Source organism: Desmodus rotundus, chromosome 3, assembly GCF_022682495.2.
Source record: "Desmodus rotundus isolate HL8 chromosome 3, HLdesRot8A.1, whole genome shotgun sequence".
Lineage (NCBI taxonomy): Eukaryota > Metazoa > Chordata > Mammalia > Chiroptera > Phyllostomidae > Desmodus > Desmodus rotundus.
The window spans coordinates 140,450,531-140,475,448 of NC_071389.1; the positions used below are offsets into that span (position 1 = coordinate 140,450,531).

Here is a 24,918-nt window from a genome sequence, read left to right on the forward strand (position 1 = left end):
AGCCGAGCCGTGTGGCAGGCTGTCAGGGAGCCCAGGGCGAGTAAGAAACAGCCCTTGCTAAGCAGCTTACAGCCCAGTTCGGGGTGGTGAGATATCTACATAAATAACTCTAATACACTCTGGAGAGAGATATACGAGAGGGGCAGAGTTCCCACGGTGTGCCTGAAACATCGTAGTTGCGGAGCCCGCCTGCCAGTCATGCACACAAGTTCAAGTTCCTGGTCCAGGCCTCCAGAACCCGTGTTCTGTATCAGAACCAGGCCACAGCCTCCCAGACTCCTTGAGTCAGGATAACTTCATAAATGACAATTGTACATTTTGGCCCGGTGTTCCACTGTTCCATCCTGCAGTTCCCGGAGACATTTCAATTGTATTACAGCCACTCCTGGTGAGTTATTTATGTCCAGTCTGTCAGGTAGGCCCAGGACATCGTGCATTCTTAACGTTCATTTGCCCTCTGTTTCAAAGATGACTTCAGCTTTCAGATCTGCCTAATAAGTGCTGCAGTAGCAACTCACATAAAAAATTAACTTCTGTATCCTTTAGCTTTACCATGTTTTGAGTAGATGACTGCCCTCTTTTCCCTCAACCCCAACTTTATTTTGTAGATATTTTTATTCTTAAGGTGCCGTGGTAGAAAAATGACAGGCTTTAGAGTCAAATATATTTGGATTTAAAATCCCTGCCATAACTTCAGGTAACTTTTCTAACTTCACGGAACTAGGACTTCCTTGTCCATGCAGAAAGGGTAACATCTACATATCATACTTTTTTGTATAATTTTTTAAAATTTGTTTTTTTTACATATCCTATTTTTTTATATATCATACTTGTGAGATTGGTTGAGATGACATAAAATATTGGCCAAAAATGCCTTAGCATTCCTGTGCCCACCTGTTTATCTTCCTCACTTAGATAATGTTTCTAAAAGGAATCCTCCCTCCTCTCTCTGAGCAGTGGCCTCTGTCGCTTCACCCTTTACTAGCACAGATTCCCCCCGCCTCCTGCCCTGTCTATCTCTGCTCATTCTGATCAACAGCATACACTTTTTTTTCTTCTTGTGTTCTGATAAGTATGCTCCATGTAAATTTTAACTAATTCCATAGTTTACCATTGCTATGGTCTGAATGTGTCCTTCCCCCAAATCATACTGAAATCCTGACCCCCCGCCCCCCGCAAAGGTGATGATATCAGAAAGTAAGGCCTGTAGGAGGTGCTGAAGTCAAGAAGGGTGGGACCTTCATGAATGGGATTAGTGCTCTCAAAACACAGACCTCACTGCGCTCCCTGGGCCCTCCCACCATGTGAGGACAGAGAGGAGTCAGCAGTCAGCAACCCACAAGAGGGTCTTCACCAGGACCCACCCGTGCTGGCACCCTGATCCTGGACATCCAGGCTTCAGAACTGTGAGAAGTAAATTTCTGCTGTTTACAAGCCACCTAGCCTTTGTCATTTTGTGAGAGTAGCATGAATGGACTAAGACAATCCTCGTCTACCCTTTGCCTACTCCAACCTGCCCAGAGAGAACCTCCAAGTGCTTACACTTTCTGTTTTAAATTTGTAATGAAAGCAGTGAAGCTAACGCAGAGTTTCAAGCTGGCCTGGTATTATAGCATTTCAGTCAAGGGGCACCATCGTCCCTCCAGAAGGTCGAATTTTGGTCATTGGTTTTAAGGTGTACAGTATGATATAACTGCCTTAAAAAATCATTTAGAAGCAGGTCTTTCTCTTTTTCTTACAGGTTTTTTCATATGATCATAGGTTTTCCACAGGTTTTCTCTGGGCAAAGTGCTGGCACAGAAGCCACCAAGTGAAGTGTCTGTTGGGATATCAGTTAAAGTCACAACTCCAGGAAGGGGACCAGTTAGAAGGCCCAGCAAGGGACAGCCTCCGGTCCTTGTTCTTCTCCTGCTTTACACAGACCCTGTGAGCAAATGTTATGAAGTTGACAGAAAGACATGGAAAGTTATGTATAGAATAATATGATTAAATTTAGGGAAAGAAGAAAAGTGGGTTGGTGGAAAAGGCAGAAATAGGAAAGTTGCTGAAGAAAGGGGACCATCCAGGAATACAGGAAGGTAAGTGTAAAGATACTCCCAGGGCTCTGTTTTAAATTGTGTGATTTTTGAGAAAGAAAACATTTATAATGTTCTCATTGAGAGAGACAGAGAGAGACAGAGAGAGACAGAGGGAGAGAGGTATGTGGGTGATGTGGGTGAGTGGATGAGCAGGTAGATGGATGGATGGGTGTCTGGATGAATGGACGATGTAGTAATGAGTAAGATGTGTTGCTGACTGCTATAGATTTAGTGTTCATGCAACCCTACCCTCCAAGGCGATGGTATGAGCAGGTGGGGCCTTTGGGAGGTGATCAGGTTATGAGCATAGAACCCTCCTGAATGGAACTAGTGCTTTTATAAATGAGATCCCAGTGAGATCCCTCATCCGTTCCACCCTGTGAAGGCACAACAAGAAGGTGCCATCTATAAACTCAAAAGTAGGCTCTTACAAGACACTGAATCTGCCTGTGCCTTGATCTTGGACTTCCCCGCCTCCAGAACTGTAAGAAATAAATTTATATGTTTCGAAGCCACCCAGTCTAGTATTTTGTTATAGCAAAAACCTGCTCTAATTAGGTAGTCCTTACTGCCTTCCCTCCTACTCTAAAGAGATTTTCCTTTTTTGTAAAGGGGAAAGTTGTGATATTGAGGGAAAAGATTAGGAATGTCATCACAAATAGTGATTCAGTCCAAAGACAAACACTCAAAAGATTGCACAGCCAACTCTGTTTCCGCTAGTAAAACTAAAGTTAGAATCACTGCAAACTTTTCCATATTGGATTTTAGAGCAATAAACTTCTTGTCATGCTTCTTTGGGCTAAAATATTGAAAGTTACATTTTCCAACTTGCTGCTGGACTATTAGAGTCTCCAAATCCAGGTGTTTAATTGTCTCCCACTCATTTAACATAGCAGGCCATTACTTCTAATTTGAAAATGAACTATTGGGCTGGGGCACACACAAACAGTGCTGCTTCTTGGTCACTGCCTTTTTAAGGGAGCATTTAAATCCTGCATCTCTGCAGGTCAAATCGTATTACAACACATTTCACCAGCAAAGAGATGTATATACCACTAAGATGGTAACAAGTTCTAGCCAGTGGGCCATTTATTTCAAGAAATATGCCATAGATGAGAGAATAGAACTACAAAAGTTTTGAACCGGTAATAATTTTCTGGATTTGATCTGTAAAGTAACAGGGAGCCTGAAAAATGTCAGCACTTCTTCCAGAGTGCTGAAAATGGGCCTTTAAAAATTGTTTTATGTAGTCACACATATTATTGATGACTGAATTTTATAGATCTACTTTACAACTCAATTCAAGAGCATGTATTGGCTGTCAAGTTAACATAATAAGTACAAGATTTATAAAACCGTCTCTGATATCCAGGAGTTTACGGACTTTTTGGTGAGATGTGGCACATACTAAAAATCTTAATACAGTGTAGATGAATGCCATGAAGAGTGTACCAAACAAGAAGAATTGTCATGGAAAACGATTCCTTGTGGTGGGGGTAGAGGAGACGCCGCGGGGTCAGATCAGGATAGGTGAACGTGAAGTGCTCCTGTTCTCTGTGAATGGTGGGCATGGTCCGTGTCACTGAGCGAGACCTTGACAGGTGCAGTGGGGAAAGGGCATTTGGTCTGAAAGAACAGAGGTCTCTCTGATCAAAACCGTCTAGAGGTGATGATGCAGGTCCCTTAGAATAGAATTCCAAGCACTGGCCTTGACCTCCCCCCACTCTACCTCTGTGGCCCGGGATCACTGCTGGTCTGAGAACTGCCAGGGGTCTGTGGAAATAGATGCAGAAACTTCTATAGCAGTAGATATTGCTGTGATATTTTAATGTATTTTATAAAATAATTAATCTGCAATGGATTGGAAAGAACAGACAAGTGTTCTTTACCTCAGAGCACTTGAGGAGCTCTGCCTTATGTGATCTTCCCATTGTGTCTTCTGCCTCCTTTCCTTTCCTTCCCGGCCTCTTCTCACTGGTGCGCCTGTGGGCCTCCTAGCTCTTCCTTGAACGTGCCAACCAGACACCTCTCACCTTTGCTTTTCCCTCTGCTTGGAGTATGCTTCCTCCCTGTAGGCAGGCCTTTCTCTCCCTCTCCTCCTCCGACCTCTTCAGTTGTTCTGATAAGGTTCCGTTGTTACCTTATCGGAAATGCTGTCTCTGATGATTCAAATACAGTTCCCGCATCACTCTGTCTCCTTAACTTGCTTGTTTCTTTCTTCCTGTGAGTTATTAATCCCTGGTATGTACTTATTGGCTTATTTATTGATTGACTCACTCCTCAGAAGGCAACTCCACTGAACAGGGGCTTGGTTATTCTGTACGCTGCTATATTCTTAATACCTGGGACAGTGCTTGAGACGCAGTTGGCTTTAGTAAGTGTTTGTCCAATGCGTGAGTGAGTGAGTGGGTGAAGGATAGGAACAATCGCAGTGGTGCTTGAAAACGTAGAGGTGCTTTAGGGAACAGTAGATACTTTAATTGGCTAGAAAAGGGGATACAAGAAATAAAGTTGTATCAGCTCTGGTTTCAGTTCAGGTGGGTAAAGTGTTTTGGTTCTAGACGTCAGCACCTATAGCAAAAGAACATTCTCCTTTTTCTGAGCCTTACTGGATGCCATCCCGCTATCAGGGATCCTTTTCCTAACCAACTTTGATGTGCTTGTTTTGTGTTGATATTTCAACCGTAGTACCATGTTTCATATTTTAATTTTCATCATCATGCCATGTGAGAGTCTGCTTACAAAGCTGGTTCAGCTTCGTGCAAAGTGCAGTGTCCTGGGCAAGGGAGCATCTCCGAAAGGAGGCACTCACACTTGTTGGTGTTTTCCCACAATGCCAGGTTTGTTAGGGGCGACCTCCCCAATGGGCCAGTAGAGTCCCATGCAAGGGGAGTTTACTGCTAATAGAAGCGAGCAGAGCAAGCATCAGGTGTGAAGCCCTGGTCACAGGTGTCCGCAGACGGAGAGGCAGACACTGGTCTCAAATAAAGCCAGGTGCCTGCAGTGGCTGCACGGTCTGGTGGAATGGAAGCTCCAAGTTCTCCAAGCCCACAAGGGTGGAGGTCCCACTCATACTGATGTTCAGAGGGGCTCCTTATCCGAGGGCCTGGCCTTGTGGTTTGGGGCATTCTTGGCCCCTCCTAGGAGCATTCCTGCTACTCCCCATTAGCTCAGTCTCGACACAGCACTTGACATAACTCCCACGGCTGACAGGGGCTCCATATTGGATTGCCAAGTGTTTGGAAAGTCCGCTCTGCTGTGGCTCTGTGCATGCAGCGTACTGGAAATTCCTGAAGATGCGGGAAGGGGAGAGCAGTGCTGCCTTAACCATTGATGGAGATCGGTCGGGGTGCCAGCTCCTTCCCCGAACAGCTGGGCCCTCTAAGGTGAAGAAGGCCTGGAGAGGGTGGGGGTGAGGCTGGACAGTCGGAAAGAAAGGTCAGCTTTCCCAGGCTACTGAGGATATTCCGCAGGATGAGACCAGACAGCCAGGTGAGAAATCTGTCCCACTGTGTTCCCAGCCCTCTTGGCGAATCCGGTGTTACCTTCCAGGGGCCTTTCGGTGCTCCTGGTCTCGCTAAGCAGAAACCAGTCCCACTTCTGAGTCGCAAGAAAGCCGTTTTCTCCATTGGAGGAACTGCCTTAGGTGTTTTAAACCAAGGTCTGGGTGTTCCAGGTTCTGTTTTCCCTCACTGTTCGGGCTTTGTGACCTCAGGCAATTCACTTAATACTCCTCTAAAGTACCTACGAGATACTTTCTTGACCCACACTTTATTCGTACATTCCACTTCTGAATCAGGAAAACCTCCGTAAGGCCATTCTGGGGGTCATTGCGTAATGCCCTTTGAGATCCTCCATGGAAAATGGCCTAAAAGGACCGGGTTACATAAATATTTTTTCTAAGACCGCAAAGTAGGTATTTCATAGAACTCATTGTTATTTTAATATGTCCATTATTTTTTATTCTTTTTAACACATCTGCTTAGTTCTTTAAAATCAAAGATGGCCTAAGACCTAAGTGATCAGCTCTTTTTCTTTTTTTATGGTTGCCCAGTAGTTTATTACTTGTGTGCAATTAAACAAGAGACCGGAACCACAGAACAAGTGCACGGGGTGGGGACTGCAGGGTGGGGACAGATATAAAAACACAGACGTGCAGATGTCACCAGAAACCTCAAGTCTGTATCAGGAGGCTACTCACCACAGGCCAGATCCCTCACCTGTCACCCCTATTGTTGGAGGCCAAAGCAGGGCCAATGGTGTGACTTTTGAACCCAGGGTCCTCAAAATGAGTACAGGAAAGTCTATGAACAGTACCCTCCACCTGTGTGAATCTGGTTGGAAACAGATGATGCAATAAACCTATACTTACTGTCTGACAGTTATATTCATGTTATGAAAAAACTAACTTTAAGGTTTATTTTTGTAACTTTTTTAACCAGAGAAAACAACACACTCCTCGGGGAAAGGTGAGGGATCGGGAAGACAGGCCCTGGGTCAAGGTTGTTCTGACAGCGCCTGCAGTGGCTAGGCCTGCCTGGCAGAGGACTCCACCGCTTGGGGACAGCTGCTGTCTGAGGCTCTGCAGGCCCATCCACATGCTCGCACAGATGCTGTAGGTCTGAGTCGTGAAAATCTTCCTTCCAGCTCATCCTGAAACGAGTCCTACGAGTCTGTCAGGTCATCATCCCCACCTGTAGCCAAAAGCATAGGCAACCTCTTGCCCAGCTCAAAGGTGGCAACCTCTTCTTCATCGTGGTCAAAGGGGTTTCTGTTTTCTTTCCGCAATGAGCTCGCAGAAGTGGTCCCTTCGTTGGGCCTGGTATGTGCTTGATATTCCCACTTTCTGTCTCTGTGACTCCTTTCTATGGCCGTCAGGGCATGCACGCTTGTGAAAACAATTCCCTCCAAATGGGCAGCTCCCATGTCCTTCACCAAAATACCTACACGTGTTGTTACTCCTTGCCGAGGAGTGATTTTTGCCTCTCTTCTTTCTGAATGATTTTTGCCCCTCTTCTTTCTCCTCCACCCAGTACTCACTCGGAATGACAAAGTTAGATGCGCTCCAGCATTTGGGGCAGGACTTTATGATCTTGCTCTCAAATTGCTTAGCCCTCCTCCACTTGTGAATATACTTGAGACAGTAGGTGTGGTTGCAGTTGGAGAGGATCCCAGAGCTGCTCCTGCTGGGGTTGGCTTTCTCGTAGACCACCTCCATGCAGATCCCACACACCTTGTCCTTCCTGCACTGTACGCAAACAAGAGCTCCCTGTCCTTCTCATGGGCCCCAGAGCAAGATCTTATGTGTTGTGATCTCTGGGCAGCATCCACCGGCTGGAGGCCCTGCAACCCACACAGACCACAGGAGCCTCCGTGGAGATACACACAGTTCTCCCCACAGCGGCACTCTGCAGCTGCTCCTAGGGGCAAAGCTGCTGCTTTGCTTCCACTGCCAGCTGCTCCTTCTCCGAGTCTTCCTTGGTCACTGAGCCCTGCAGGGGTGCTTCAGTGCAAGAGGGGGCAGAAGGGCCACAGTGGGGCTGCCCAGGAGCAAATTCAATGGCATTCACCCAGTCTACTGAACCTGCTCCTACAGTTGCAAAGTTTGAATGTCTTGACTCAGCCTCACCTGTATTCATTTCGACTACATCCAACTACTGATGAGAGACTTGAGGAAGCAGCAAGGGATGATTTTGCAGTCGATCTGTAGCAGTCACTTCTTCCTGTTTCAGTGGTTTGTTATGTCGGTCTCTGTAAACACAGTACCCTCGCTGAATATACTTGCACACTGCACCGTGCGGACTGCCAGAGAGGTAATGCGAGTAGCGGCGGTTGTCTCCTTCCTTACACACCCCACACGTGCAGTACACACAAGGCTGGTCTGGGAAGGAGGTGAGATGACATGGGTGTCCTCCGTGCCACGTGGAAGTTCGCTAAAGGGTTTTGGACGGGTCAGGTTGGATGGATCAGCTCTTGCAACTAGACTGAGAGCATATTCACATAGGAAAGTTTAAAATCACTTCAAAGTTACACTATGACAGAGCAGGTTGGGTCAACGAGAAAGACTTATGTAAGCCTTGTCTCTTCCCCCTTATTCTTTTCTTGCCATTTGTGTTAAAGAATTTGACCACGTTTAGGGTTCAGGAGGAACCTGTGCTCGTAATTGAACAGGACCAGGGATTCGAACTTTGTACTTTGTTATATCCTTTATGGAGGGTGCTGCAAAGTGTGCACCGATACTTTATTGACTAAGAGTCCGTAACTCCAGATGTGCCCAGGAAATCAAAGTGTTTTATTTTTACTTTTTTATAGAAAGAAACAGTTTTCTTCATTATGGCCATATGGGATTTGTGTATGTTCAGCCTTTGGCCCTGCACCAATATACATATCTTTATAAAGCTGTTCTACTTTTCTAAGAAAAAGAGCATAGATTCTGTGCAAGATTCTCTCCAAATAAAACAGTGCAGATTTGTAGGAAGTTGTTTTAGTTTGCATAAATCTCTTTGAGAAGCTGCCGAAAATTTCCTTTCATTCCCAGTGCGTATCTTGTATTTTATCTGCTGCACCTCAGCTGCTGTCCAGCAGATGGCACTGTGTGGTAACCAGAAGACAGCTCCCTTTCCCAAGTGTGGCTGTGTGCATTTCTGGCATGCATTATAAATACTCATTCTGTTAACATTACGGTAGAGAATATGACACTTTTGTGAAATACAAGGTATTAAATGTCAGTTATTTACAAATTTGTATCTTATACAGGCACGTTATTATGTAGTCTTGCCCTCTAGAAGTATAGTGAACCTGTTCTCGTTCCTTAAAGAGCTTTTTATTTTTCTGACGATTAGCATTGGAGTTTACTTAATAGCTTGGTCTAATAGGGTAGAGATATATCAGCATATAATTCCACACTAATATTGGCCTGGGTGTCCCCGTTCTCTGTGTTTGCGTCATGGATTGGATGTGGTTCCTCACAGAGCTAGCTGCCCACAAACAGCTCTGTCACCACTTTGTGGATTACTGTGTTGGCCAGGATGGAAGGAAGGAAGGATGGAAGGAAGGGAAGAAGGGATACTAGCACCCAGTAATTCAAAGTGTAGTTCAGAAGCATGGGTCTACTGGGGTGCTTGTCAGAAACATAGTATCTTGGGCCCCCCTAGACTAAGTGAATCAAAATATGCTTTTTAACAAGATTCCCAGATGACTAATGTGAACATTAAAGTTTGAGAAACACTAACTATTAAGTGCCTCCTCTTCCTTTAATGTGAAACAGATGTTGAGAGCCTACTATGTGTCAAACAATGTGTCTTGGCCTCGAGTTGCAGAAATGGCCACGTCAGGATGCTAGCCATCGGGGAGTCCATAGTCGGGATGGAAGGATATAAAACCAAGTTACCAATTCAGTGATGTGGGTGCCAAGCCAGGGATGTGCTAGGTGCAAGCATGGGTAGGCACAGGGCTGAGATTCACACTTCATCTTTGTATTAACTCTGAGAAATAGAAAGTACTGTCCCAGAAGAGGAAATTGTGCAAAGTCAATCACCAGCCGGGTCAGAGGTGAGTTAAAGCTTAAACCAGCTTCGTCAGGCTCCAAAGCCCAAGCTGTTACAATAAGTTATCTATCCTTCTAACTTCTTATAGATAACAAAGGATGGGATTGCTTTCCAGACCAAGGATTTGAGTACCTTACATTACAATGTAAATGTTGGAAAGTTTGTAAGTTAAGCACTTAAGAGTGACTTCCCAAATGAAGGCAGTGATCACTTGTACCCGCCCTTGGTTCTTCTGAGTTCAGATATCAGGGTGTGTGTATGGGGTGGGGGGGCGCCATGATGGAGCCTTGCCATCCTGAGGAGGTGGGGAGTGACTGCAGGTGGGTGGCAACAGGGATTTGTAACAGGATAGGATTCTATTAATGCTGAGCTCAGGAGAGCTAAGAATGCAAATACTCTGTCCCAAATCCAATCAGGTACCCCTTGCAAGTCAGCATTCACCAGGATGTTGAGTAACCCACAGAGCCACTGTTTTTAGGAGTTGCCCAGATTGACACTGATCCGTTCAAAATCATGTTCAGGGGTTAATATAGCTGTAATTACCTATACTTATATGAGAGTGGTGGTTTTATCTAGGTTCCTTGATGAGTCTCCCACAGAGGGTGGAATTAGATAGCACAGTAAGATAAGGAAGTTACAGTTTTTTTTGTTACTGTATGTAGGAAGGTTGCTGTGCAGTTCAAGAAAATTGTTTCATTCAGTCTTTTTTCTTTTTGTGTTAGCATTTATTAATTCATGTATTGTGCATGCCTGTGAGCCAAACTGTGCATGCCTGAGTAGTACATTTGAATAATGCTTTAGCAGCAGAATCATACATAGTTGGCAAAAATAAAACTGCTGCATCTTGGGAGGTCACTGTGGATCCTAACAGTGATGTTAAAGGAACTAAATGGCCATGGTCTTTGATGGCTAATATCGGTATTCTTCAGAAAAGGCACGGAATATTTAAGCTTCATTTTGTTATTTCCAGGCAATTTCTTACATTTAATATCCTGGAGTCAAAAATGGTTTTGCTTCTGGTTTGCCTGATACCAGTGGTGAGTACACATTCCAAATATGGCTCATATTCCTAAAAACACAAAGTGGTGTGCATAAGGTATAGTGGCAGTTGTTAGGGAGAAATACCTGCGCAAATTCACAGGGACTGGGTGATAGATAGGAAAACTAGGTCAAAATGGTCAGTCTTGTAGGGTGTGGTGGTAATTTGTCAATCAGCACTATCTTACTTTTTAAAAAATTTTTATTTATTTATTTTTAGAGAGAGGAAGGGAAGGAGAAACGGAGAGAAATATTAATATGTGGTTGCCTCTTGAGTGCCCCCCACTGGGGACCTGGCCCACAACCCAGGCATGTGCCCTGACTGGGAACAGAACTGGCGACCCTTTGGTTCACAGACCAGTACTCAATCCACTGAGCCATACCAGCCAGGGCAGCACTATCTTACTTTTTTAAAGGAATAGCTCTGATACACCAAATTTCCCCACAGCCAACATCAACAATAAAGACAGCGAATTAACTCTAAAGTACTAGATCTTTTTGTCAGGGCTGAGGCTTTCCTCCATTTCAATTAGCGCTTTCCTCATGTGCCCCTCTGTACCGCTAGCTCATTTTTCATTCTTAACTTTGCTTCCAGTTCATTTCTGCTTGGAGTGGAGCAGTGATTTCCAACCTTGTTCACCTCATGGCACATATAAACTAATGACTAAACTTCTGCGGCACACCAAAAAATATATTTTTTGTCAATATGACAAAAATAGGCATAATTTTGATTGATTTATACAAAAAGTAATAGTAATGACCTACCCTTTCTTCTCCAAAGTGACTTTCTAAAAAATTAAGTGCCTGTCCTTATAGATAAGGATTTCTGGTACCGAGAAGTAACCAGACAGAACCTTATTATGTGAAATGACCAGTAAAGGTGCAGCTCTGCTGTATGACTTACACATTTGTGGCTGAAGACAGGGCGTTCAGTCTGGACAGCCATTGTTGTGTCGGCAGTTTTCGTTTCTTTATTTGACAGTCGAAGGGAAAAGCAGTCAGTGTCCCTGACTAGATAGTCAGGCAGTGCGTGTTTTAAAAGCTCTCCTGGCACACCGGTCGGAAATCGCTGGAGGGTAGAGGATTTGGTTCTCAACGTAAAGAGGTTGGAGGTGAGATGACAGCTCCTCTGAAAGAAGTCTGTGACGAACTGCCTCTGGTTATTGTCCGAATGCACTTTTAAAGGTGTGCTTTTGACCGCTTCATTTTGCCCTCACCTTTCTCCGTAAGAAAAGGAACTGTTTCCCGGGAAGACAGTCGAGTCACTAGTTACTAATACAATGTATTATCCCATCCATTCATGGGAAAGCTGCAGTCTACAGTCTGTAGAAGGACAAGATGCCAAGAAAATACCAGTCAGTTTGAGTGATTTATATTTTTAAGAGTAGTTCTGGAGGAAGTCCTAACGTTGATGCATATTCATTGTCCTTTCTTACACGTGTAAAGCTCAGAGCCCTGCCGCTCGCCGTGGTGGGGAAGTAAATGATCACAGAGAAGCAGGGAGAGTGCCACACTGTGAACTGTGTTGCGCTTTGTTGTAGTTGAGAGCATATGGATCATTTTGAAAATGGGACTAAAAATGATCTCATGCATATACACTAATCCTCTACTAAGCATATTATTTAATTAAACAGAACATCTCTTTCTTTACCACGCTGAATAACTTCACAATACTGAACGTGAAAAAAAGTAAATTAAAAAGACTGCAGACAAAAAACACATGATGCGTGTTGAGAGGGTTGCTTTGGAAAATATGAACAAAGAAAAGTGGGAAGTGTTCCCTCCACAGTGCCTGCGCTCCAGGAGCTAGTGAGCCTGCTGTTCCTCACTCCCACCCTCTGCTTCGTGGTTGCCTTGGCCCATGGTACTGACTTTGATGCTCTGTCCTCTGCACGTGTGATGAACTTGCACATAGCCTTCAAGACTAAGATCCAGTACCTCTAATCCTTGAGGCTAGCTGATCACTCTTCTCGTCTGTGTGTTAGGGCCTCCTGTTCTTGTTCCTGTCTCACTGTGTTGGAATTACATGATGATGTGCCTTGCTGCCCCATCCCCCAAATGAGCTCCTTGAAGCCAGGAGCTACATTTAATTCAGTTATGGATCCTCAGTGCCCAGCTGATGGGTGGAAAATGTGTGGCACATGATCTTCTGTTCTGCATCTGTGGCAGATAGTAGTTACTACAAGTCAATCATGGCACTTTTTCTCTTGGAGACTAGGCTTAGCCCCACAGTATTTCTACACACCACGCATCAGTAAGCTACTTACTACAGATTCATTGTGACTGGCACACTAGTTTCAGCTTCCTTGCCACCACTGGTCTAGCAGAACACCGGGCTCATAGTAGGCAATCATTATTATTTTTATGCAAAAACTGATATTAAGTGGAAATCACATGAAATCAATGGTGTGGTTTGACTCTTGATTTAAGTGTTCTGATGGAGTTCCATTTAGAAGGGTTATACTTGTAAAATGTTCTGGCACGTCAGTCACTGAGATTCAACCACCTCTGTTGCTCCACTTTTATCATTTTGAAACACTCTGAATGAAAGTCAAACAGGTTTCTTTATGTTATCAAACCCTCTATATGCCCAAGGGCATTAGGAATCCCTATGGTGAGAATAAAGTATTTAGCGTTTCACAGATTTATTGGAAAAACAGAGTGTTTTATGAGACTGGTGTTCTTCAGACCCACTCTGGGGACCACTGCTCTAGCACAGTCTAGATAGTTCTGTCCATGTCTTCAGCACACTGTTTCACTCATGTGTTTATACTTAGTTACTAGCGTTGGGATAATGAGAGCCAGGGCCTTTTCTTTTGCTATTTTAGAATGACATAATCTACAAAATCCTTGTAGGAAAATGTGGAAATGAGGGCCTCTTCTGACTTTTTGTTGATTTGTAAATGCTTTGACTTTCGAAAATACATTATTAGTTTTTCTTTCTGACGCTTGAAGATAAAGCATTATGTGATATGAGTCAACAGGCTTAGATTCGAAGACCCAGAGTCTGACATTCACCAACTTGTGGAAGTGTTCTTGTTATTTCTCTTCATTCCCTGTGTTTTCTCACCTATGAAGTGGGGATGTTGAATCCCTGGAGTGGCAGCATGAGAAGGAAGATGCAAACAATGCAAAGATATGTTTTTGCTCTGCTTGATTCCAGATATAACACTCTTAAGGTTATGTTTTTAAAACCAGCTTGCTTAGAGAGTACTTTCATTTTCAGACGATGGAGATGTGCTCGGAAGCAACTAACAGCATCTGACCAGTTAGATAAGGTGCCTTGTGTGCACGGTAGCACCTGGTAAAGCCTACTACTTATTTGTTTACTTTTTTGTTGTTGATTTTGGAGAGAGTGAAGAAGGGGGGGGAGGGAGGGAGGGAGGGAGACAGAGACAGAGACAGAGAGAGAGATCTGTTTGTTGTTCCACTTATTTTTGCATTTATTGGTTGACTCTGGTATGTGCCCTGACCAGGGATCAAGCACGCCATCTTGGCTTATCAGGACCGTGCTCTAACCAGCTGAGTCCACCTGACCAGGGCCCAACTCAATCTCTGTTTTTTTAAGAAAATGTTTATTGATTTTAGAGAAAGATAGGGAGGGAGAGAGGGTGGGGGTGAGAGAGAGACAGAGAGACAGAGACAGAGACATTAATGTGAGAGAAACATTGATTGGCTGCCTCCCTTATGCACCTGACCAGGGATCGAACCTGCAACCTAGGAATGTGCCCCGACTGGGGATGGAAGCCCCCAAATTTTAGTGTACGCCCAGCAGGGGTATCTGATCTTTTGGAGTCTCTGTTCCACACTGGAAGAAGAAGAGTTGTTTTGGGCCACACATGAAATAGATTGTGACACATAATCACAAAAAGATCTCATAATGTTTTGAGCAAATGTATGATTTTGTGTTGGGCCACATTCACAGCCATCCTGGGCTGCATGCGGCCTGTTGGCCGCAGGTTGGACACCCCTGGTACGGGATGATGCTCCAATCAACTGAGCCACACTGTCCAGGACCCCACTCGAGCTTAATGACTTAGTAACATAGGAAGCCATTTGATTTCCACTGTAGCTTCTCCCCAGACCTCAGCCTTCCTCCCTACTCCCACCCTCACACACACCAAAAAAAGCAGATGGGAGAGAATCTCCTGTTAATATTACTTTACATAGTGATGATGTTGACAAAGATTGACTCTGTAATTTGAGAGTGATGCTGTTGACCAAGATTGATACTGTAATTTGAGAATAAGTAATTTCTTTTAGCAAAGGGCCATGGGACATAAAGTCCATATTGAAGGCATTTGGTTTTTTTCCGTATTATCTGCCTTCGTGAGCAGCGTGACCCTGGTGCTCCTGTCCTTGGCCCCATTCCACAGATGCCCTCTTGCATCAACACCGCGACTTAGGTTTTAATTCAGAGCAGCATCTGTCATGAAACAGGCTGCACATACACTGTTCATGTTGCATTTTGCACATTGTGCAACATGTTGACATAGTTGAAAAAATGAGAGATCGCATATACCAGGCGGCATTTTAATTCCAGCCTCACCACTCACCACCTGTGTGATCTTGCTCAACCATTTAATTTCCTCCTAGTCCCCTTTCTCAGCTGTGAACTGGAGACGATATGTAGGATTATTGTGAGGATTCAGCAAGGTAATATAAGAGCCTGATGTATAATAGCTGGCTTTTTAAAAGATTTTATTTATTAATTTTTAGACAGAGGTGAAGGGAGGGAGAAGAGAGAGAGAAGCATCAAGGTGCGGTTGCCTCTCACACACGCCCCCTACTGGGGGCCTGGCGCACAACCCAGGCATGTGCCCTGACTGGGAATTGAAACGGTACCCTTTGGTTCGCAGGCCTGCACCCAATCCACTGAGCCACACCAGCCAGGACTATAATAGCTGTTTAATAAATGCTAGTCCCAAAAGCACTCCATAATACCACACCTATTCGAGTAACTAATATAAAATACTTATCTGAATTCTTCTTTTAAAAATCCTTCAGTGGCTCCCAGTGCTCTCAGGATCAAACCAAAACTTTATTGAGTCATTAAAGGCCCTTCATGAGCTACCTTATTTCTAGCCCTATTTCCCATCCTTTTCTTCTTCACATGTTGGGACCAGTCACCCTAAACGTCTCAGCTCCGCTGTGACTGTCAGGCCTTTGCTTGTCCTGTCAGGCACTTCCTTGCCTCCCGGGGAGGTCTCCTCCGTCTCCCCCATGTCCCACCACCTAGCACGAACATCTCTCCTCTGTGCTATCTCGTTGCCATTTTTCATTTTAATTCGATCTGTTTAACTGTTCCCTCACAAGCTTTCACATTAAGGGTACTACCTGTACCTCTTTCTATTTGTATTCCCAGTGTACACTATCTGGCGTACAGCAAGTGGTCAGTAGACCTTTGCTTCCTGGATTCTCCCTCTCCTTATTTTTCCCTCATGCCTGTCGACCCAAAGAGAATGAAAAGGTTCATCTATTACTTATTAATCCTAATAGAGCCAGACATATTTTGATATTTTTTGTATAAAAAATAACCTAGTACTTTCAGTATCTATTTAGAAAAATAAAATAGGTTTTTGTATGTTAAAAAACACCCCCATAAATAGGAACCAGTCGTATTTATGAAAATGGAGACAACTGTACTTGAACAACAATAAAAAGATAAAAAATAATATAAAATGAGGGTATTCAAAACACAAAAAAATTCATATTCTTAAGGAATAAAGGGTAATTGAACGTCAGATAGTTAAATCTTTCTGTAGCCCCAACATCATGTAATTTGGGACGAGTTCTGTTACTAGAATGCATGCCCTAATTGTTGGTTCAAGAATCAATAAAAGGTATACACTTGATCTGGCTGTTAACTTTGGCCCGTGATTTATAAATGTGTAAATGGCAAAAAGACATTTCAAAATTTTATATCTTCCTGGATATGTTGTTAGAGCTGCTGAGAAGCAGCCCAGATTCGTTAGGACCGGGCTGACATTTATAAAGACATAAAACTCCTGTGTAGCAGGAGCTTTAATTATTACTTAAGAGCAAGATTGTTAAAATGGCTCCCTCAGATACTTGAGCTTTTGCTTATGTAAGGAGGAAAAAAAGATAAATTCCAAAAATGAAGTTCAGTCCAACAGTTTGCACTGCCAGTTACTCTATAATTCATTTTGGGGACGACTTTTACATTTGGTCTAGGAATGAAGCCAAATAGCAAATGCGTCGCTCGCTGCTGACAGGTAATAATAAAGTCTTTAGAAAGAAAAAATAAAACCTGCCTCACTTAGGAAAGATTTGGGAATATTTACAGAAGTATTTGAGTATCTTAAAGTACATGAACTTCACAGCAGCTGAGAGATTTAAAATCTTCTTTTCCTGTTCTTCATGTATAGACATCTCTCACGGTTACTTGAAAATTCACCCATTAGGAGAAAAAGCCTCTGTGTTTGATCTGTGAGATAGACGTGAACTCTAAGTTAAATAGCATCTTGTTGATCGATGCTTTTCATATTTACTAGGCGGAACTTTAATAAGGAGAGTAGTTGTTTGGGAGGGTTAGGTGCATTTTGCCAGCCTGGCATGTTTTACTTACTTTTATTTTATTTTAATAAATGGAGGTTGGTCTGTGTTAGAATGTGTCTACTCTCCGAAGACATGTAGACTGATAGCACTAATAATTTGCAGTATTAACAGTAAAACTCTTTTACTTGCAGGGACTCCAGGCTTTGAATTATAAATGGAACCATTTTACATCTTTTGCATTAGTTGAATTACATGGGAATTAGCCCAGATTTCCCATTAGTAATGTGCCAAGTAAGTGTTTCAAAATCATTAGAGTTGATATCTATGTTTGACTGGTATTTGGAAAATACGTTTTATTTTTCAAAAAATATATTTATAAAATTTATACAAATTTGTACTGATTTGAAAAAATAATCCAGATTTATTTTAATGGACAATAGTTTTACGAGTACATATATACTATGTTATGTGTATCCTTGTATATAAGCATTAAAAACATTTTTTAAAAAGATTTTCTTATTTATTTTCAGGGAGTGGGGAAGGGAAGGAGAAAGAGAGGGAGAGAAACACTGGTGTGTGAGAGACATCAGTTGGTTGCCTCTCACACGGCCCCAACTGGGGACCTGGCCGGCAACCGAGGTCTGGGCCCCTACCAGGAATCAAACTGGCGACCTTCCGCTTCGCAGGACGATGCCCAGCCTACTGAGTCACACCAGCCAAGGCAGCATTTTTTGTTTATTGTTTGGGGTAAATGAAAATCCTGCTTTAACTCATGAGGTGGTAAGAGATTGTTTCCTACTGTGGTCTCATTCTAAATTATGTTGCTTTTTATTTGACTTCAAATTTAACTCCTTGGGAGAGCTGCTAACTTAAAGTGGGCAAATCTTGGCCTCTTTCCTGTCTTAAGGCAAATCACCTGCAATTTTGGAAAGGCATCCACTTTACTTAAAAATAATACCCTGGCACAGCTGATGTGGGTTCTGATTGTTAAAAGGTTTTCAAATATGCAAGGTGAACTTGTGTTTTTATAGACAACTCTTCTCTCGGTCTCTACTCAGTCCCTCCCAACGAAAGTACTGGCTGTGGTCACGAAAGACTTTTACCTCTGAAATGCAACTGAGTTTTTTACTTTGAAATTCTGTCCCTTCTCAGTATAGACGATGACTCTAATTCTTGATGATGTGAAGAGGAAAAGAAATATCAGTCCTGATGAAGTCTGAATTGTTCATGTTGTGAAATGTTAGGAAAGGTTGGTTTTTGATACAGTGTTACAATTATATGTCTGTAAAGACAGAGCCAACTTAAAAATTGCAAATGACTTTGGATTAAAAAAAGAATGCTTACTCTTTTAACACTGTGCTTGTTTAATGTAAAGAAGAACAATCTTAAAAAGAAACTAAAATTCAGAGAATGGAGTTAGCCAGTTTCTGTGTATAGAAAGGTAGAATTGTGGGGTTTTATTGCTGAAAGGGAACTTAAATTAGCCCATTTTGCACATGGAGGAACCAAGTCCAGAGAGGGGACATAGGGGCACTTCAGCCTCATGTTCTGATTTCACTGCATTGTATTCACTTCTAGGATGGCCCAGCTGGTAAAGTCTTCCTCGCTGGCTGTGAGGCCTGCGTGATGGGGATTTGCTTAGCTGTTTGCAGCATAAAAAGGCTATGTAGACTTCAAATGTAACTATAACAAAACTCTGTATTTTGGCTTTGGGCTGCTGAGCGCTCAGATGGACAGCTCCAGCCTTGAAAGCGTGCTGCTGCCTGCAATGCACTTACTTGCCCATCTCCCTGTTTCTCGTGTGCAGCCTCCTGTGTCCACTCCCAGGTGGCTGGAGTCTTGTGAAGGGTGTTGTTCTTTCCGACAGGGAGGCTTTTGCAAAGGATCAGCCATACCACTTACCAATATTTTACCTCCATAGCCTCTATTCTCACATTCCTCTTGGTTTTTAGTTTATTGTTCCCTTCTAAGAAACTCAGGGTAATTTAAATAGAGGAAGGAGGTGACTTCTGGGCTGTCTGTTCTGTTCTGTTGATCTGTATGCCTGTTCTTGTGCCAGTACCAGGCTGTTTTGACCACAGTGGCTTTGCAGTATAGTTTGATGTTCAGTGTTGTGATCCCTCCAACTTTGAGGTATCACCTCACATCTGTCAGAATGGCCATCATCAGTACATCAACAAACAAAAAGTGCTGGCAGGATGTGGAGAAAAGGGAACCTTCGTGCACTGCTGGTAGGAATGCAGACTGGTACAGCCATTGTGGAAAGCAGTATGGAGTTTCCTCAAAAAACAAAAAATAGAACTGCTGTATGACCCAGTGACCCCACTTCTGGGAACATATCCTAAGAATCCTGAACCATCAATTAGAAAGAATATATGCATTTCTCTGTTCATAGCAGCATCATTTACAATAGCCAGTATCTGGAAACAGCCCAAGTGTTCATGGGTAGATGACTGGATAAAAAAGATTGGTACACCTACACAATGGAATACTGTGCGACTGTGAAAAAGAAGGAACTCTTCCCCTTTGTGGCAGTATAGATGGACCTGGAGAATAGTATGCTAACCAAAATAAGCCAGTCAGATAAAGACAAATACCATATGATCTCACTCATATGTGGAATCTAATGAGCAAATAAACTGACGAACAAAATAAAACCAAAAGCATGGATACATGGACAGACTAACAGATCTCAAGAAGGGAGGAAGGAAGGGGACTGGAAGAGATTAGACAAGGAACATGTGCGCACATATGCATAGCCCATGGCCACAAACAATGGTGTGGTGAAGGCTGGAGCGGGGCTGGGGCTGGGCCGAGGAGTCAAACGGGGAAATGGGGGACATCTGTAAGAGTGTCAATAAAGAAAAAAGAAATGTCACCGCTTTTGCAAGCACTAAAAAATAAATAAATAGAGGAAGGAAGGGAAGAAAACTAACATTTACTCAGCACCTACTATTTATTTACCTCAAATTGCTTTTGGAATGAGGTCAGCATAAATGAATAAATCAATAAGCACTTGTAGATCCCACGCTTGATACTTTACCTGCATTATTAATTGCTGAATTAATAAAGGCTCAGAGATGTTCCGTAAGTCAGGGAGAGAAATTAAACAGCCAAGAAGCCCAAAAAGAGAGACATCACTAGGAGAGAGGTCATATATTCCTTTCCTCATTACTAAAAAGAGCATTAAAAGGCTTAAAAGGAGAGAGAGAGGGAGAGAGAGGGAGAGAGAGACAGAATGAATGGATATGGTTCCATGCCAGCTGCTACCTATCTGAAAATAATATATCTACATATTATTTTTTTATATCAGAAAGATGTAATTTTAAGTAAATGTGCTCTGAATTTCTTTGTCCGCTAACTCTATTCAGCAACTCTTGCAGGAGTGTTCCTGAAGTCCTAGGCATCCAAGAGGCCCCTCTAGTGTGTTCTAGGCCCCGTGGTTTCACTGAAAATGTTTCATTTGTTTCTATGGCATTAAGATCTGTGATTCCAGGATGCAAAGTTTGAAATCCATTCTTACAAAGCATTAAAGCAACAATGGACAACCAAAAACAATTTTAAAACTTTGCCAACTGCAAATACAATAGAGTGATATTTTACTTAGTCTTACAGTAAAGCTTCATCATTTGACAGAAGGCTGAAAGAATAGATTCATATTAGGAGAGAGGGAAGGGTGGAGGTGAGTGGGAAGAGAGAGAAACTGAGAGAGAAGGAGGGATGAAAGGAGAGAGGAAGGACGGAAGGAGAAATGGTTAAAGATTTAGAAATAAAATAACTAATTTCGGGTTATTATAAAAGAATTTTGTTTTCAAGTAGGCTTTTAATGTGTCTTTCCACGAAGCCCATTAATACTGATTTAATATGGTGTTGGTGTTATGGCCTCTGAAAGTCGCAGATGATGCAAATCACATTGCTCATGGCTGGTTCTGCCTCCTGGAAAAATGAGTAAGAAATTTCAAGTTAGTAGGGGGAAGTATGGCAAATCCAAGGATCAAATAAACTTACTTGCTACCTGTTAAATAAATGTTTTCTTTAAAATGATGGTAATGCATCAATAAAAAGGAAATTAAACCATATTCTCCTATCTTACGTCTGCAATTTAAATGCTGTGGGAAAAATGTCATCATGAAATGAGTTTTTCACCTGCTACTGTCGGATCTTGAGGATGTTTACGAGCCTGATGGCGTTGTCGGGCACATTCTAAAGCAGTATTGTGGCTGTATCAGCTCATAAAGTTCCTAGAAACATGGGTTTTTCTGAACAGAACATGATTTATCTCAAGATTCGATAATCAAAGTTAAGATGTTGACTTGAGACCTATTCTTTATATGGAAAAATGCAGGCATTTTACTTTCAATGCGCATATTAATGATGCAGATAAGAATGTATAATGAACAGCAATATCTGATTAATTAAAATTAAAGTTATTTAATTTGCCACATAAAAATAAATCATACTGCTGGAAGTGATGTAAGAGGTTCATCCCAGTTCTTGCAACTTCTCGGCAGGAAGTGCCTTTCTGTGGAGCAAATAACAAGTTATATATACAATAGTCGAGAACTAAGTGTATGTAGTTAGAGGAAGCAGGGTGCAGCTGTGCCTGGGGAAGTAAGGGGTTCATAAACCAGGTTAGAGGATTCTGTCCTTACTCTAAGGAAAAAGAAAACCTCTGAAGGGTTTTAGAGGAGGATGGAGAAGGAGTTAGAGATGGAAGAGGGCAACTGATGGAAGACCTTTAAAAGGAGGCTATTGAAGTAAAGAGCCCAGGGTGATATGCCTGTAATAAAGCTGTTTAAATGCTGTCTTGACCCTGGTCAGAGGCCTTGGAGAGAGGCTGGTCAATTTCCCTCTGAAGCAGCTGATTAAGTCCCCACCACCGCCACCTCCTTTATGGGGCTGTCATACTCTGGGCCACTACTCACCTGCTCTAAGAACCTCCTGGGCCCCAGAGCCCGTGGAAATTATTAAAGTAGCCACCCCTAAGCTGGTTTACTCGGTCCCACCCGTTTCTTCCTGCGGAAACCGCCATCACAGCTCCGGCCCACAGTCCCTCCCTTTCCCACCGCCCCAGAGAGTCCCTGTGTGGCCCCTGAGGTGTGGCATGTTCTCTGTCTCTCGGGACCTGTGAGTAGAGTGAACTCTTTTCAACGGCAGTGACCTCCCGATTCAGACAACGCTGGACTAAGGGGTGGTGGAGGCCGCAAGCAGCTGGTGAGGGCAGAGGTATTTAGGATATAACGCCAACAGAATTCCCTGAGAGGTCCGTACGGAGGATGAGAGAAATGTAGGTGATGAAGATGACACCCAGCTTTCTGGCTTGTTCAGCGGGGCCCGTTCATCATGACTGAGAAAACGGGAAGGGGCCTATGTCGTGGCATGAAGTCTGGAGTTCAGCTTGGGGCATGCTGGTATTAGGGGACTGAGGGATTCAAGTGGAAATGTCAAGGAGACAGTCAGTACAGTTTAGGGCTGGTGACTAGATCTGTTGAGAAGGAAGGATATTTGAATAATAGACTTAAAAAATCCCAGTGCATGAGAATTATACAGAATGGCAGCAATCACCACAATGGCAGGCCCCAAAGGCTTTTTGCGAGGGATGCGTCCGGCAGGGGGCAGCCTTGAGAGCTCTTAGGTTGAGGCAAGAGACTACTAAGCAGGAGACATAAATAATGTGAACAAAGGTCCAGAAGCAAAATGGGTGTTGCAAATATGGACGACAAAGAGTAGTCCAGCTTAATGAAAGCAGACAGTTTGTGTGGGCGGTTGCAGGGGCAAAGGTGTAGAGCACTGCCTAGATATCAAATTACCCTGCCCTCGGGGGCCAGGAAGAGAGGGAGGTTAGGAAGTGCCAGTGGTCCTCTGGCACTTCATTAAGATAATCAAATCAAGTGTTTCTTGTTTGGGCTTTTCTGTCTTTAGAATAGATGTTCCTGCAGGACAGAGATTCTCCTTCAACTCAGCTAGTGTAGAGAGTATTAAGGCTTGAGAAGATTCACCAAACATTATCATGTTAATGGTCATTTGTATCAACTATCAAAAATTTATTATAAGTCTACTGTGTGCCCGAATCATAGGACCCAGCCCACGATCCCATGCAAATTACAGTTTTGTGTGGGAGATATACTTACACGGAGATTTAAAAAGAGAAATGCGGAATCTAAAAATGACATCAAGAATTTGTCATGGCGTATTTCTGTATTTGTTCTTAAACATTCTTACTGTGTATTTCCTTTTCATTGTGGTAAATACACATGACATGAAGGTTTAAGGGTACATCTCAGTGATGTTAATTACATGCACACTGTCGTGCAGCCAGTCTCCAGAACCTCTTTTGTTTTGCAGAACTGGAATATTAAACAACAACTCTCCAATGTCCTCTCCCTTCCCAGCTCCTGCCACCACCCTTCTGCTTTCTGTCTGAATTCGACCACTCTAGGTACCTCATACAAGCAGAACTATATAGAATTTCTGAGTATCTTTTTGTGACTGGCTTATTTTACTTAGCACAAAGTCCTCAGCATTTATTCAGGTTGTAGCGTGTGTCAGCAATTTTTCTTTTTTAAGGCTGCGTAACATTCCAGGGTGTGCATATGCCGCATTTTGTTTATCCATTGCTCTATCGATGGGCACTTGGGTTGCTTCTCTCTTTTGGCTGCTGTGAATAATGCTGCTATGAACATGGGCATAAAGATATCTATCTCTTCAAGATTCTACTTTTAATTCTCTTGGCATATGTCCAGAAGTGGAATTGCTGGATCGTGTGGTAATTCGATTTTTAATTTTTTGAGGTACCATCCGACTGTTTTCCATAGTGACTGAACCATTTTACACTTCCACCAACAGTGCATGAGGGTTCTGATTTCTTCACTTCCTCAGCAACACATTTTTCAAAATAGTTGTCAGCTTATTGGGCACGAGGTGGTGTTTTATTGTGATATTCATTAGCATTTTCCTAATGATTAGTGATATTGAGTATCTTTTCAAGTGCTTATTGGCATTTGTATATCTTTTTTTCATGAAATGTCTATTCAAGCCCTTTGCCCATTTTTTAAAACACATTGTTTTAAAACACATTGTTGTTGAGTCATAGGAGTTCATATATATATGTATACATATATATATATCCAGAATATATACATATAGGTATATATTCTGGATACTAGCCTTTTATCAGATATGTGCTTTGCTAATATTTTCTCCCATTTTGTAAATTCTCTTCACTTTGTTGATTGTATCCTTTCATGCACAGAAAATTTAAATTCCAAAATAGTCCAAGCTACTTATTTTTGTTTTTGTTACCTGTGCTTTTGGTGGCACATTCAAGAAACCATTCTCAAATTCATTGCAGTGAATATTTTCCTCTATGTTTTCTAAAAAAGTTTTAGCCCCTATTTTGCTTAGGTCTTTGATCCATCTTGAATTAATTTTTGTATATGGTATCAGGTAAGGGTCCACCTTCATTCTTTTTCATGTGCATATCCAAATTGCCCAGCATCATTTGTTGAAAAGACGGTTCTTTCCCCATTGAAAGGTCTTCGTACCGTTCTTGAAAGATCATATATGTGATCATATATGCACGAGCGTGTTTGTTTGTTTTTCTGGTCTCTGTATTCTGATTCTTCCCCCCACCCCACCCCGGGCTCTATTCTATTCCGTTACTTTCTTTGCCTGTCTTGATGCCGGTATCACACCATTCTGATTACGATAGCTTGTAATAAGTTTTGAAATCAGAA

The 24,918-nt window shown here is 42.7% G+C and overlaps 1 protein-coding gene and 1 pseudogene across 2 annotated transcripts in view; one reads left to right on the plus strand and one right to left on the minus strand.

The window, feature by feature from the left end:
• The window catches only part of GRIP1 (glutamate receptor interacting protein 1), a 649,796-nt gene that overhangs the window by 194,411 nt on the left and 430,467 nt on the right, over positions 1–24,918 (plus strand). The window lies entirely within an intron of this gene.
• The window catches only part of LOC112318992 (E3 ubiquitin-protein ligase makorin-1-like), a 40,528-nt pseudogene continuing 21,141 nt past the window's right edge, over positions 5,532–24,918 (minus strand).